A 14,353-nucleotide genomic window follows, 5' to 3' on the forward strand; every position below is an offset into this window, starting at 1 on the left:
TTTGCAGGTATTAGTCAATTTTGATCACCGAATTGGTTCTAATTTGGTACTTTGTGTTCCCAGAGGCTAAAAAGGTTTCTACCAAAAATGTTTGTATACATAGGTCCTCGTTTTGATATAGTCCCCATATAACGGTACTCCCGATTTTCGGTATTTTTAATGCTTTAGCTATACAAACTCACCAAAATGACGGAAATTTAGCATTTGGTCTTGTTTGTGATTTGGTCTTGTGTGTCAGTATTGGTCCACGCGTTGATATAGTCCCCGTAGAAGGGTACCGCCCAATTGTCGGTATTTTCAAAGTTTTTCTAGCATTAACCTACAGAAATGGGTAAAATTCGATATATAGTCTTCGTTAGTGGTATACAACATTCCAGAAGGTTCATCCCGATATTCGGTATTTTGAAGGTTATAGCCACATTACCTAACCGAAATTGCTGAAATTTGGTATTTAGTCTCGTTATGGGTAAACAACTTTTCCTCTCGGAATGGTTGGTACAGATCCACGTTCTGATATAGCCCCCATAATACCCACCTCCTGATTTTCGGTATTCTGATGGTTTTAGCCACCTTTTCTAACCGATTTTAGCCAAATCTTCCGACCAAAAAATATCTCTAATTTACCATTTGCGGTTGATAGTGGTTAAACAACTTATCCCCGAAAATTGTAAACATAGGTCTACCTTTTGGTATAAACCCCATACAACTGTGCCTCCTGAAGGAAATTGCTGTAAGTTGGCATGGTATGTATTTTGCATTCTCAAGCGGTACACGCAAAAAACGGCCTCTCTAACATATGTAAAAACATTGTTCCACAACATCCCATACGGGACAAGGGAGACTTCTCTCATATCAATGAGTGCACCCCGATTCATATTTAGCTCAATGGTATGGGACCTACTGTTTATCGCCGAGTCCGAACGGCGTGTCTTAAGACACCACTTGTGGAGAAGTTTTTCAAGGCTGAAATACTCAGGAAATGTCGCCAACATTACTGAGGGGTATTTTGCCACCGTTGAAAAATGTTTGATGTTGCTTGGCCGGGGAATCGAACCCCCGACCTTCTGCGTGCAAGGCGGGTGTGCATACCATTGCACCACGGTGGCACCCAACATATGTCCCAAACATATTTTGCAGCAAACATATACATATATGTTTGTAACAGTCCCAAACATAATATATGTTTGGGTGCAAACATATATATGTTTGGGTGTAAAGATATTTATGTTTGGGTGCAAAGATATATATGTTTGGGTGCGAACAAAGATATGTTTGGGTGGAAACAATTTTATGTTTGGGTGCAAACATTTTATATGTTTGGGTGCAAAAACAATACATACCCAAAAGGCACAAAAAAAAACAAACACATGTACCAGTGGGCGCTTACTGAGAGCAAGGGAGCGTAAAATTCAATGTAAAACAGCCAAGATTACCCATATACGTTAACGTATGTGAGAATAACAATCAGTCGTCGTTGAGCAGCCGACAAGTAAACATGTGCATGCATATACGCATAATTTTAGTGGGGACACTGAACAAAACCGCACACACCCGCCACATGTTTACTGGTCACAGGTCTAGCAACCACTGAATGCTGATACAAACTTTCTTGTGATTCTCTCACTACTTTACTCTCTTTTTTAATTTGAGCATCAATGATGTAAAACACTTTGAAATGTGTGCTCACTTGCTCTCAGTAAGAACTCACTGGCTATCTCTATAGCAGAGTGAGGCAGAGAACATTTTTGGGTCTCTCTTGTGCTCTCAATGAGCGTAAATTTGTTGTTGTTCACAACGTGTTAGCATCTACACAGGCTGTGAGCGATAACAAATTTACGCTCACTTAGAGCACATGGGCTCTCTTGTGAGTCACAATGCCTCCTCCTGCTCTATAGTATACACACAAGTGTTGAGGTTGTTTATTGAAAGGCAAAAGAACAACAAACACATAGGTACATACAAAATTCCAAAGAAATAAATAACACACTTTAATAAAAGAAAAACTGATTGAAATAATTTGTAAATATTCGCACTTTTAAAAAGGAAAAATATATAGAAACGTAGTTGAAGGCTTCTCCTTAGTTGTGAAATAAAACAAATTGTCTTCATAGTTGAAATCATCAGCGGGGAATCGGCATCTAGAATCAAATGATTATGTAATGTAATAAATAAATATGGATATGCCATATTTCAAATATACATAAGTATGTATGTAATTACCAATATTAAAAGCGATTTCTTCCTTGTCCAATAAAATAATTCCATTCAACTTTTCGATTCAATTATAAAATGTATTGGGCATTTAATTTACTAAACACACAATTTCTTTAAGAAAACACAAAACACTGATTTATTCATTCACTTTACCGTCCTGACGCTACGATGGCAACAAAAACACTGAAGAAAGAAAAAACAAAATAATTCATACCATTTCTTCCTATCCTCTTCGCCTGCTGTTAACAACAACAAAACAAGAAACACACGAGTTTGACGCACACACGCCATCAAAGCACCAAAGCCCCCTTCTTCGCTTCTACGTCTTCTATTATACAATACACACACAACAAATAAAACAGCATTCCACATCCGCGAGAGCACTGTTATTACTCTCGTTGACAAACATCCTCTCTCCACCCATGAAAAAAATGTTCTAACATAAAAAATATGTTTTACCCAAACATATCAAATTGAGATATGTTACAAAATGTTGCAAACATATATTTGTTTGCAACCGGTCCCAAACATAAATTTGTTTGGATCCAAACATATTTCTAACATAAATTTTTCTGCGTGTAGAAAATAGCCACGTAAAAAATTATCAACATAGGTTCATATTATGAAGCTACCTCCAGATTTTACGCATGTTAAAGGTTGCGCACGCAACGTCTAAATGAAATGGTTGTAACATGGTATTTCGGATTCTGGTGGGACAGAAAATATCGATGGCTCATTAGTATTACACCTTGCAGAACTAAAAATTCTAAAAATTTCAACAACTTGTGCAAATTTTCCAAAACCACGTTCTCAAAAATTTGCACTTCTTTTGTTCACTTCTAAAAAAACAACTGTCGCTGAATAGCTTTCTCTTTAAAAAGTTTTTATACAAAAAATTTTCTTCAGTCAGATCCAAACATTTGTAACGCAAACATTAAAATGCGGTTTTCTTTGTGTAAAACCGAGAAACATATATTTGTGGGGTGGGTCGGAGGTGGTTGTTCGGAGGCTGGAAGTCCGGAATGGGGTGGTTCGGAGGATGGAATTTCGAAAAGGGGTGGTTCGCTGGGTCGTAGTTCGGAGGATGGAAGTTCGGAATGGAATGGATAGAGATATGTTCATAATTCTTTTTTTGTTAGACAGATAACACAATCAGCTTTCAGACGAAATATAAGCGGTCATGTTCGGTCTGGCAGTTACAGAGAAATTCAAGGTCAAAATTAAACTTTTGAGTTTTTTTTAACTATTTTTCATCAAAATATGAGCGTTTTTGTGGTTTTTATACCTTCCAATGTATTAAAGATGGTCAAACACCAACAAATAAACAAAATAAATACCAAAAAAAAACTAAAAATGTCGAAAAAATGTCGAAATTTTTTTTTTTCAAAAATATGTAAAAAAAATTTTACAAAAAAAATTTAAATTTTTTCAAAACTTAAAAAAATTCTCTTTGGGGTTTAATAAAACTTATATAACTCGTATAAAAACTCATATACTCAAAAAAGTTGTAATTTGTGTCAAAAAACTGTAATTCATATGGAAACAGTATAGAAAAATACACATTTTTACCCATGTAATTTCAATAAATTGAAAAAAGTGTTAAACGGACGGAACGGGACGGGTACAAAAGTATATATGGGCTGGAAGAGGAGTGCATCTTTTTGTGAAAGCAGAACTTTGTTCCATTTTGTTCCACAAAAGTTCTAATCCACTAAATTTGAAATTTCATAAAATTTAGTACCCGAGGAAAAATAAAATAGATCATGTTGTGTAAACGCTACGGTGAACACAATATCTGTTATAGTTTCAGAGAAATAGCTTCATCTTTCTTCAGAAATTTGCAAAAATGACGTATTTCCCAAAAATGGGGAAAATGCTCATCTTTAGGGGCACGCCACGCCCACATCTTCCAATATTTGGGCCTAATTTTTTGGTTTCCTTAGTTTCAAAATGTTTACCATCGAATCCTATATAGAAATTAAATATCTTTGACAAATCAAAATTTTGATTTTTGGCCAGGAAAATCGATTCCTGAACCATTGTGCGTCGTAACGTTTTAAAAAAGTTACTTATTTTAACAATGTTCATTAGTAAAGAGAATGTTTTCTGTGGAACAAAAGAGCACAATTTTTTGCAAAATCTTAGCAAAATACACTTTGCAGTTACACCTATTCATTTAGCGGAAGAGGACGTTTGTGGAGCAGAAATAAAAAAGAGAACAAAATTTTTTTGAAAACTTAGCTAAGTCAACTTACCCTTAGCAACTCATCACTTATCAAAAATAAGGGTTTTGTGGAACGGAACAAATTGTCAATTGTCATCAATATTGCTAAGTGCAAAATGAAAAGTTGATAAGGTGTTTCGTGGAATAGGGCCCAGTGGGCCTATTCTGTAACTTTTAACAACAGTCGATATTGTTATTTTTTAGAGAAACTCATTTAAACAACATAATTAACAACCTTTGTATTCTGTAAAAAAATTTTAACAACTTTTGTTAAAAATTTCGTTATGAAAACAACACAAAAATAGTAGTTGTTAAAAAATCGACAAAAATGTTCAATATTGGATTTGCCTTTGGTTTGTGTGTATGTTTTGTTTATGAATACATTCAAAATTAACAGCATGTTCATGTATGTCGACCGAAAGGTTTTTTGCGTTTCGGAAGTGGAAAAAATTCATTTTCTGTTCATGTAAGTGCCTTCGAAACGAAAATCTATTCGACCGACAAGCCATACGAAATAACACGTAAAAGTACACTTTTCCATTAAATTTAGGTTTATGTATTTCGAAACGACTGTCTCTTATAGAAAGAGAATGTCAAAATCACTCACTTGCTTTGTAGCTGCCGAGTAGATCGTAAATTCGCGAATAACACCGAAAATCTTGAAACAAATTTATGCAACACATTCTTGAAACAAAATAAAAATTTTGTAGACACGTTTTAAAGGCTGTTTCATTCATTATTTTGAAGAAATCAATAAAATAAAACAATTCGAAATACCGACGCATTTTATTTTTCAAACAAAACAAATCACACATATTCCAATGTTTGTATGTATATGTGGATTTTGTTTTCATTTCTCATTTGGCTCTCATTTATGCAACATAGTTGTACAAATGTACATTCAAATTAGTAGTATTTCGCATAGGATACGTAACGGCAGTCGCACGATAGTTTGTGAAATACATGAACGCATTTTTAGACGGAAGTGAGTGACTGCTTTCCTTTCGTACAGGTTTCCGTGCGACATACCTGAACAGGCGGTTAAAGATATGGAAAGTTTATAGACAATTTGTCTACATTTTTACAGAATAGCACAATCGTTACTGCAAACAATTGTTACCCCCATTTTATGTATTTCGAAACGAAAATGTGTGCGCATGAAAGACACCCAAACTTTAGTTTTTGGAATATTATTTCATTTGCTTTTGCTTCAAAACAAAAAACAAATTTGAAATACACACTCAAATTTGGTAGTTTTTCTTCCGCATTCGTTTTCTTATCGACATACGTAAATAGGCCCTTAGTGTCGACAACGTTGTCGATTGTTGGATTGTTAAAAAGTTAGTGAATAGGCCTACTGAGGGCCTATTCTGTAACCTTTTAACAACTTTACTCATTGTTTATTTTACAACAATTTCAGTTGTTTGTTTTATTGTTGTTACAAAAACAAAAGAAATTTAAGCAATAGTTGTTAAAAGTTACAGATTATGCCTACTGGTCTATTAAACATAGACGACAATTGTTGTATAATGAATGTGGTAAAGTCAGCACAGTTTATTCGATCTAGACAATTTTAACAGCTGCAAAGCGTATGTACCTTTTTAAGCCACACGGTTCAACTAAGAACTTAAATTTGCATTCAATATGATTTAATATCAATAAAAATTGTTTGCTGTGCAAATTATATTTTTCATTACGATATTATCGCCATTAAAATGCAATTTTAATATTTCGAAAAAACAGAACAAACAAAAATTACAAAATTACTCTTTGTCCTTGACACAATAGAATACAAAGTTTGCTGTGCCATATTATTTACCTTCCGTTCCTTTTTATGTTCATTCATTCATTTTTCTAAAGAAAGAATTTTTTGTGCATTATCCATTTCTTGTTTTTGACTTCCGGTTGTTGTTCAATATTTAATTTCATGTTTTTTTCTTCTTCTACCACTTAGTGTTGTTGTCTAGAATGTGTTTCCTTCTATGGCAAGTATGTACATACATATATTGAAGTCGATAGAAGGATAAGAGTTTATTTGTTTATTGTTGTTTTAATATGTTTGCGTTTTTTTCTGTTTGTGTTGTTGTTTCATGCCTCCTTTCGCTTCTCAGGGTTTTCTTTCTACGGCGCTTTGTGGTAAACAATGTCGAACTTCCTGAGTTCACTTAGCTTCAAGGAAATGTGTAATCATGTGTTGCTTTAACAAATGTAATTTATACTGAAATGAATTATTGAATAAACAAAGAAAAAAAAATGAATTGCAAACTAAACAACAAGTTATATGGTAAGCAAAAACTTGAAGAAAATTAAACTGGGCAAAAGCGTTTGTGAAGTTTCTGGGGAAATTAAAAAAATGTACAAATTTTATGCCTGAATTGAGTTTATACGAAACTTATAAAATTATTTTTATTATTTTTTGCACCTTTATAAGTGCGGAGTATTCTTTGATATTTATAATACCACTTATTAAGTTTTATATTAAATTAAATTTTATGTGTTTTTATTTTTTCAGGTTGCCATTGATATGAAATAAAACTTATCATGCTTAAAATTTTAGGTAAGTACTAAAGAAAAAAAAAAAAAACAACAACAACAAGTAAAAAAGAGGGCTATAATCGGACAGGGCCGGCCATGTGATACCCTACACCACTTCCCCTGGCATTACTTTTCCGCGGAATTTATTTATATGATTGCGAAGTCTCCCTTGTTCCTTCGAGGATGTTGTGGGAATATATGTATGTATGATTACTACAAGTTACATATTATTTACATTATTTTGTAATGGACAGATGGACCATTTCGACTACACATACATACATATTTCTTCAAAAAATTAAAAAATTGTATTAAGAAAGAAAAAAATTATTTTTCAAAATAGTCTAGCTTAGTCCCATTGTTGTTGTTTTATTATTTTAAAACAACTAATTTATTAGTAGAAAAAAGTTGGCATTGTTCGCCAAGGGGTAAGGCAAGGAAGACTAGTTTCGATCCACGCCACTGGATCTCATCAGTTCCCTTGTTTCTTGTTTGTGGATATTCTCCACCGAAGTTATTTTTCAATAACTTCTTTAACAAGAAACTTTTTATACCCAAAAGTCAATCGTCAGCTCGAAGTATAAAGGTGAACAAAGAAAAAACTTCAATGAGAAAACACATAGCAGTGGGAAAAGGTTTGGTGTGATTCGCAAACAAAGAAAAACTTCTCATTGAAGTTTTTTCTTTGTTCACCTTTATACTTCTGTTACTGCCCCAAAATTATAGGAACCAACGTCAACAGTTGGTCCGATCTCTAAGGACGCATTGCGCCTTGAAAACACCAAGCTGGCCTTCTCGCTGTTTACGGCCAGACCTTTAGCAGATTCCCTTTCGACTTTTGCAAAGGTATCACTTACTTTCTTTAACGATTGAACCATGATGTCAATGTCATCGGCATAAGCAAGTAACATATAGCTGTTTGTATATATTGTGCCACATCTTTTGGCCTTCGTATCTCGTATAACCTTTTCCAGCAGAATGTTGAATAAGTCACACGAGAGACCGTCTCCGTCTTTCCTATTTTAACTGAGGAGCGAGTATCAGTTAATGTCATTCTACAAAGCCGAATGAGCTTTGTAGGGATACCAAATTCAGACATGGCTTGTAATACCTTTGAACGTATTCGAAAATAGGTGGTAGGTGTCGATATGCATCTCTTGGGTCTTCTCCAGGATTTTCCTCAGGGTAAATAGCTGGTCAATGGTGGATTTGCCAGGTCTAAAGCCACATTGGTATTGTCCAATTATTTGATTGACCATAGGCTTTAGTCGTTCGCATAATATCCCAGACAATATATTGTAGGCAAAAGGGAGAAGACTTATGCCCCTATAGTTAGAGCATACAGTTTTATCTCCTTCCTTGCGGACAGGGCACAGGGTGCTCAGGTTCCAATCGTCGAGTACTCGTTCTTCCTGCCAGATAGTGCTAACTAGCTGATGGATACACCTTATCAGCGTGCCCCCTCCGGTTTTGAACAGCTCGGCTGGTAAACCATCGGCTCCTGCTGCCTTATTATTCTTCAGTCGGTTTATTGCTGTCTTCACCTCATTTTGGCTGTGTGGTGTACACTCAATACCATCTTCCAGGATTGGATCTGTACATCTTTGCCATCTTCGCTACTATCGGACGCCAACAGTTTGGAAAAGTGTTCTTTCATATCCTGAGCACACTATCTGTATCAGTTACCAAATTACCTTACTGGTCTCTACAGGAATATGTGACTATACCAAAGCCATTAGTTTGATGTTTCACTCTTTGGTAGAACTTTCGGACTTCATTCTGGCTCCTGTACATCTCGATTTTTTGACAATCCCGACTTTTCATTTCTCTCTTTTCCTGCGGAAAAGACGTTTCTCTTCTCTCCTTTTCTCACGATACCTCTCTCGTGCGCTATGCGTTGCTACTGATTGTAAAGTAGCCCTATATGCCGCATTTCTCTCTTCGGTTGCTGCACGACACTCCGTGTCTTACCATGCATTCCTTGGTGGAAGTCTTTGGTATCCAAGTATGGATTGTGCGGTTGTTTGCATGGAGTGAGCAATGCTTTGCCATTGTGCTGATATGTTATCGGGACGAGGAGCGCTTTCATAAAGCAATTGGGCTAGTTGAGTAGAATATGCTGTGGCTATCTGTTGTGTTTGCAGCCTATCGATGTCCAACTTCCGCGTTGTATCTGTTCGTGCTTTATTTGCAACGTTTAGACGGTACGCACCCGTCTAATCTATGTATGCTCCTCGGAAGGATCGTACATCCAACACGCTCGATGAATGTCTTCCATCTATCACAACATGATCAATTTTATTACTTTTTTTTTGATCTGAAGACAGCCAGGTGCATTTATGAACATCGAGATGCTTAAATCTAGTACTGCTAACTACGATGTTTTTGCAGCTGCAATGTCTATCAGCCTCATACCATTGCAACGGTCATATGTTTTTTCTAAGCGCTCGTAAAATATATCCTTGTCTTCAGTGGGAGCATGAGCCAAATAAAGCCGATGTTGAAGAATTTTGCTTTTAATCGAATTGTAGCGAGTCTTTCATTCACTGGGGTAAAGCTGGAGATCAGTTGTTTCAACGTCTGACCAACTGCAAATCCGCAATCAAACTTTAATACAGTGCGTCACCTGTAAGTGTTGGCGTAACGCCTTGCCCAATCTATCGTATCGTAAAGAGTGCGAACATTCCAGGTGCAGATTCGCAGATCATGGTTCGTCAACTTTAGCGTGGTTTGTTTTTCTTTTCTTTCGTTTTTTCAAATGAACTCTATTAAATATAGAATAATACATTCTTATTTAACAATTATTCTTAGAACACAGGATTCCAAATGTGTCCAGATAACAAATAAAAGGTTTAACTAAAAAATATTGTCAAATTTATTTTTCTCAATTTTTTAAAGAAATTTCCTGAGTTGCAAATGTTTTGACCATGGCTAAAAGTGAGTTCGACCTTTATTTTAAAATATATTCAGTAACATATTCATTACCGGCTTTAACATGAAAAAGCCCAAGATTTATCTTGGTCCATCTTTCATCTCAAGTGGACAGTGAGCTCCGCGTGGTGTCACCTGGGGAGCTGCATTTAACACCCGTTAAAAGTAGTGAGGTGTCAGGAAAAAAGGATAGAAGAGAAACGTCGTGTCCGCAGGAAAAAGATAGAAATGGAAAAGCAGGAGTGTGGAAAAATCGAGGGGTACAAAAACCAGGATGAAGTCCACAAATTCTACCAAAGAGTAAAACATCAAACTGATGGTTTTGGTACAGGCACATACACGCTCCTTTAGAGACGAGTGGGGAAATCTCGTAACAGATACAGTGTAGCGTGACAAAATGTTCACATACATAATTCGACAACAACTACCTTTACCATACACTACATCATCACTATTCATCCGCTTCGGAGATAACATGTAATGCAAAGGATAAGTGCATTCCGGGTAACTTTACAACGACCGCCGTCAGTGATTACGACTAATAATTCTCATTTACTTCATATTTTAGGTCACTGAAGTATTTCAGAAATGGTTGAGAATGGTGAGCTGGCTACTGCTGCGAGTTAGCTACTCGGGTTGGAACTAAAGACTGTTCTAAATCCGCCAACGTACGCCTTGGTGTTACCGAGTTGGGAATACTTTTGGAAGCTACCCATTAAATTGTGGTAGCTAATAAATTGCACTGGACCTTCGGGTTTTTCAGTTCTACAGGGCTTTCGTGTCATCTGTTCCATTTGGCATTGGACCTTCGGGTTTTTCAGTTCTACAGGGCTTTCGGGTCATCTGTTCCATTCGGCACTGGACCTTCTACAGGGCCTTCGGGTCATCTGTTCCATCCGGTACTGGACCTTCGGGTTTTTCAGTTCTTCAGGGCCTTCGGGTCATCTGTTCTACTGTTTGAGTAATAATAGTACACTGTAGAAATTAGACCGTAGTCCTAGACTAACACTGAGTTCATCGTCTTCCCGATCATCTGCAGCCGAACACCGAATTCATCGTCTTCCGATCATCTGCAACCGAACACTGAATTCATCATCTTCCCGATCATCTGCAACCGAACACAAACAACTTCCTTTCTCCGAAGAAGAACCCGCCAATTCAACACGAGCTCCTCACCTGCCAAACCCCAGCGAGTCTGCTAATACTTACGTCAAATATTAATCCAAATATATACTCATTGAAATCATTCTTATCGCATTTAAACACCAGTAGATTGTAAATTAGTATTTAATCAACAAATCCCCGATTTAGCCCCCAGGAAAGGGAGAATACTAGTCTTTTCATTTCGTAAGGTTTAGTGGGTCCTTATGGAGACCCTGGACGCGACTGAACTTACCCCTGCCGACGAGAAAACTACGTTAGAAAAGATAGTGTGCTCCGGTTATGGAAATAGCTTTTTTTCAAACTGTGGTTTCCAATACTAGCGAAAACGAAGATACCACAGATCCACGATGGTATTGAGTGTATTCCACGCGGCCATGATGAGGTAAATACAGCAATAAATCGGCTGAAGAACAATAAGGCAGCAGAAGCCGATGGCCTACTAGCCGAGCTGTTCGAAACCGGAGTCGTCGTGTTGATAAGGTGTATGCATCAGCTAGTTAGCACCATCTGCCAGGAAGAACGCGTACCCGACGATTGCAACGTGAGCATCCTATGCCCTGTCCACACGAAGGGAGATAAGACTGTGTACTCCAATAACAGGGGCATAATTCTGTTCCTTATTCCATATAAGATAGTATCTGGCATATCGTGTGAGCGACTAAAGCCTACCGTCTATGAAATAATTGGACACTATCAGTACGCTTTAGACCGGGCAAGTGTACCATTGCAGATCGACACCTACCATCTTTTTCTTGATTATAAAGCAGCCTATATATTCAAAGGTATTTCCAAAAGGGTTTCAGACAAGGAGACGACCAGTCGTGTGATTTCAACATCTTGTTGGAAAAGGTTATACGATATTCGAAAGTCCAAAGAAGTGGAGAAATATCTACAAACAGCCGCACGATACTTTTTTATGCCGACGACATTGACATCATGGGTCGATCTGTAAGTGAAATAACCGATACCTTTGAAAAGGTCGAAAGAGAATATGCTAAAGTCGATAAAAGAAAGCTGATGGTATCGACTCGTAATACGTTCACAGATTCCGCACCAACTGTGAAAGTTGGTATATACAATTTTGAGGTAGTAAAAAAAGGTCGTCTTCTTCTGCACCCTCATAAGCACAAAAAACAACATTTGTTGTGGAAGAAAAAGGAGAATAGTGTCGGTCAACACATTCTACTTTGGACTAAGTAAGCAATTTAGGAATAAAGCCACATCACGTCAAACAAAACTAACGCTTTACAAAACATTAAAACTCCCGTGCTAATGTATGATTCCGAAGCATGAATACTTGCGCAAGCAGATTAGGTAGTTCTTGGTGTGTTCGAGAGGAAAATTCTTCCAAAGATCAACGGCCCAATCTGCGTTGACGGTGAATATCGCGGTCTTATGAACCACGAGCCTTTACAACGAAATCTGTATAGTTAAACGAATCGAATTGTAACGATTGCGTTTGCTAGGCCATGTCTTGAGAATGAGCGATGATGTCCACACTAAAAAGGCGTATATATTCGGTCCTCATGGCGGTATATGCAGAACTGGAAGACCAAGACTTAGATTGAGTCAGCATGTGGAAAAAGAAAATAGGAAATGCCCGAATTGGCAATATGGCAACAAAAACAGAAGAATGAAGATATTTTCTTAGTCCGGCTTATGGAACAAATGTTATGTAAGGGCCAGCTAAGTAAGTAGTTAATGTAACCTGGGTACCAAACCCAAGCATTCAAGTTACAAGGTTGCCATGCCATTGTACTACGGTTTCACCCGCCTTGAGTAAATATCCAATAAACACATTTTAATTTTCAAAGCTTAACTTTCATAGCATGTTTTCTTTTCAGCCAAATTAACACATACAAATATGCAAACAATCTCGTTGACATTCTATAAATAATTCATGCATTTACTGTTCGCGGTATTTTTAATTCAAGAAGTTTTCAATTAAATTTCTGTAATCCTCTTTTGCAAAAGATTTCACATTAAAAATTTCACTTCAAATCTAAATTACTTTGCTGGGGTAAATTTAATTAAAATTTTCTACAGCTTCCATTATGAACGACTACGGGTCCATGAACGGATGACAATGACAACGAGGAAGTCGACAACAACTACAATGTCGGCAGTAATGAAATAATTTTCTATAAAAGCAAAGATTTACTTAATGCGCTCTGCTAACACTGTGCAACACGAAAATTATTAACCATATTCTGACACCGCAGTGTGATAGAACACCAAAAATGAGAAGACACGTGTCTCGCCGTTTTTCCCTATCTCATCAACTTTCGCGGTCATAGGCCTCCAAAGGTTTGAGGCTTTGATGTAGAAAGGGTCATTTAGTCAGGACTATATCTTCCAAACCGTTAGGAAATTTGAATTTATCTCGGAGGCAAAGTTGTAGCTCTTGTCTTAAAGAACAAAAATCAAGCTTCATCTGCAAGGTCAAAATCGCCATGGTAAATTTTCTTTTAAAATTTTTCTCAAGTTTTGTTATACAGCTATCAAACCGATCAAATTTGAAGCAAACAACCAACTACAAAAATGTACCTCAAATCTCAATACACATCTTTCTAGAATATACGAACTCCGTAGAAACGGATCTTAATGGTCAAAATAGCAAAACAATTGTGATTTGTATCCGCTTTTCTTGGCGTCTGCTCCATAGACATTAAACCGTTCAAAATTCAAGAAAATAATCAACCACAATATTGTAGCAAAGGCTTCAAAAAACAACTTTCTGGAATATGCGAAATGGTATGAACGCTTCTTAATGGTAAAAATTGCAAAAATCTTTTGAAAATATCCAATTTTTATATTTTTTCTCCGACTCTGGTCCAAAGATACGCAACCGCCCAAAAATTAAGGATACCGTCAACCACAAAAATGTACCTAAGATTTCAAGAAACAATATTTTAGTACATATTAACATTCTAGGAAAAATTCTTAGGGCTGAATATTCACGAACAATTAAAATTTTTTAACATTCCCCCTGCTCAGGTTTGGAAACAACAAACAAAAAAACTCAGGGAAATTTGAAAGGTTTGTTATTTACGGACCTGAACAGGAAAGAATGATCTAAAATAATAGAATTTTGAGCTTAAAGAATCGTTCCTAGAATCTTCATTTGTTCTAGAAACTTGTTTGTTGAAATCTAAGGTACATTTTTGTAGTTGACTCTATCCTTAATTTTTGGGCGGTTGCGTATCTTTGGACCAGAGTCGGAGAAAAAAGTATAAAAATTGGATATTTTCAAAAGATTTTTGCTATTTTTACCATTTAGAACCG

At 36.5% G+C, this 14,353-nt stretch overlaps 1 protein-coding gene across 1 annotated transcript in view; it reads left to right on the forward strand.

The window, feature by feature from the left end:
• Ten-a (Teneurin-a transmembrane protein) overlaps positions 1-14,353 on the forward strand; it is a 1,182,291-nt gene that overhangs the window by 353,685 nt on the left and 814,253 nt on the right. Inside the window, exon 2 of the mRNA XM_073974235.1 lies at positions 6,951-6,995. The gene's annotated coding sequence lies outside the window, so the exon portion shown is untranslated. The remainder of the gene's footprint in view (positions 1-6,950; positions 6,996-14,353) is intronic.

This window comes from Musca autumnalis, unplaced genomic scaffold (assembly GCF_047663935.1).
Source record: "Musca autumnalis isolate F117 unplaced genomic scaffold, ASM4766393v1 scaffold_3, whole genome shotgun sequence".
Classification (NCBI taxonomy): domain Eukaryota; kingdom Metazoa; phylum Arthropoda; class Insecta; order Diptera; family Muscidae; genus Musca; species Musca autumnalis.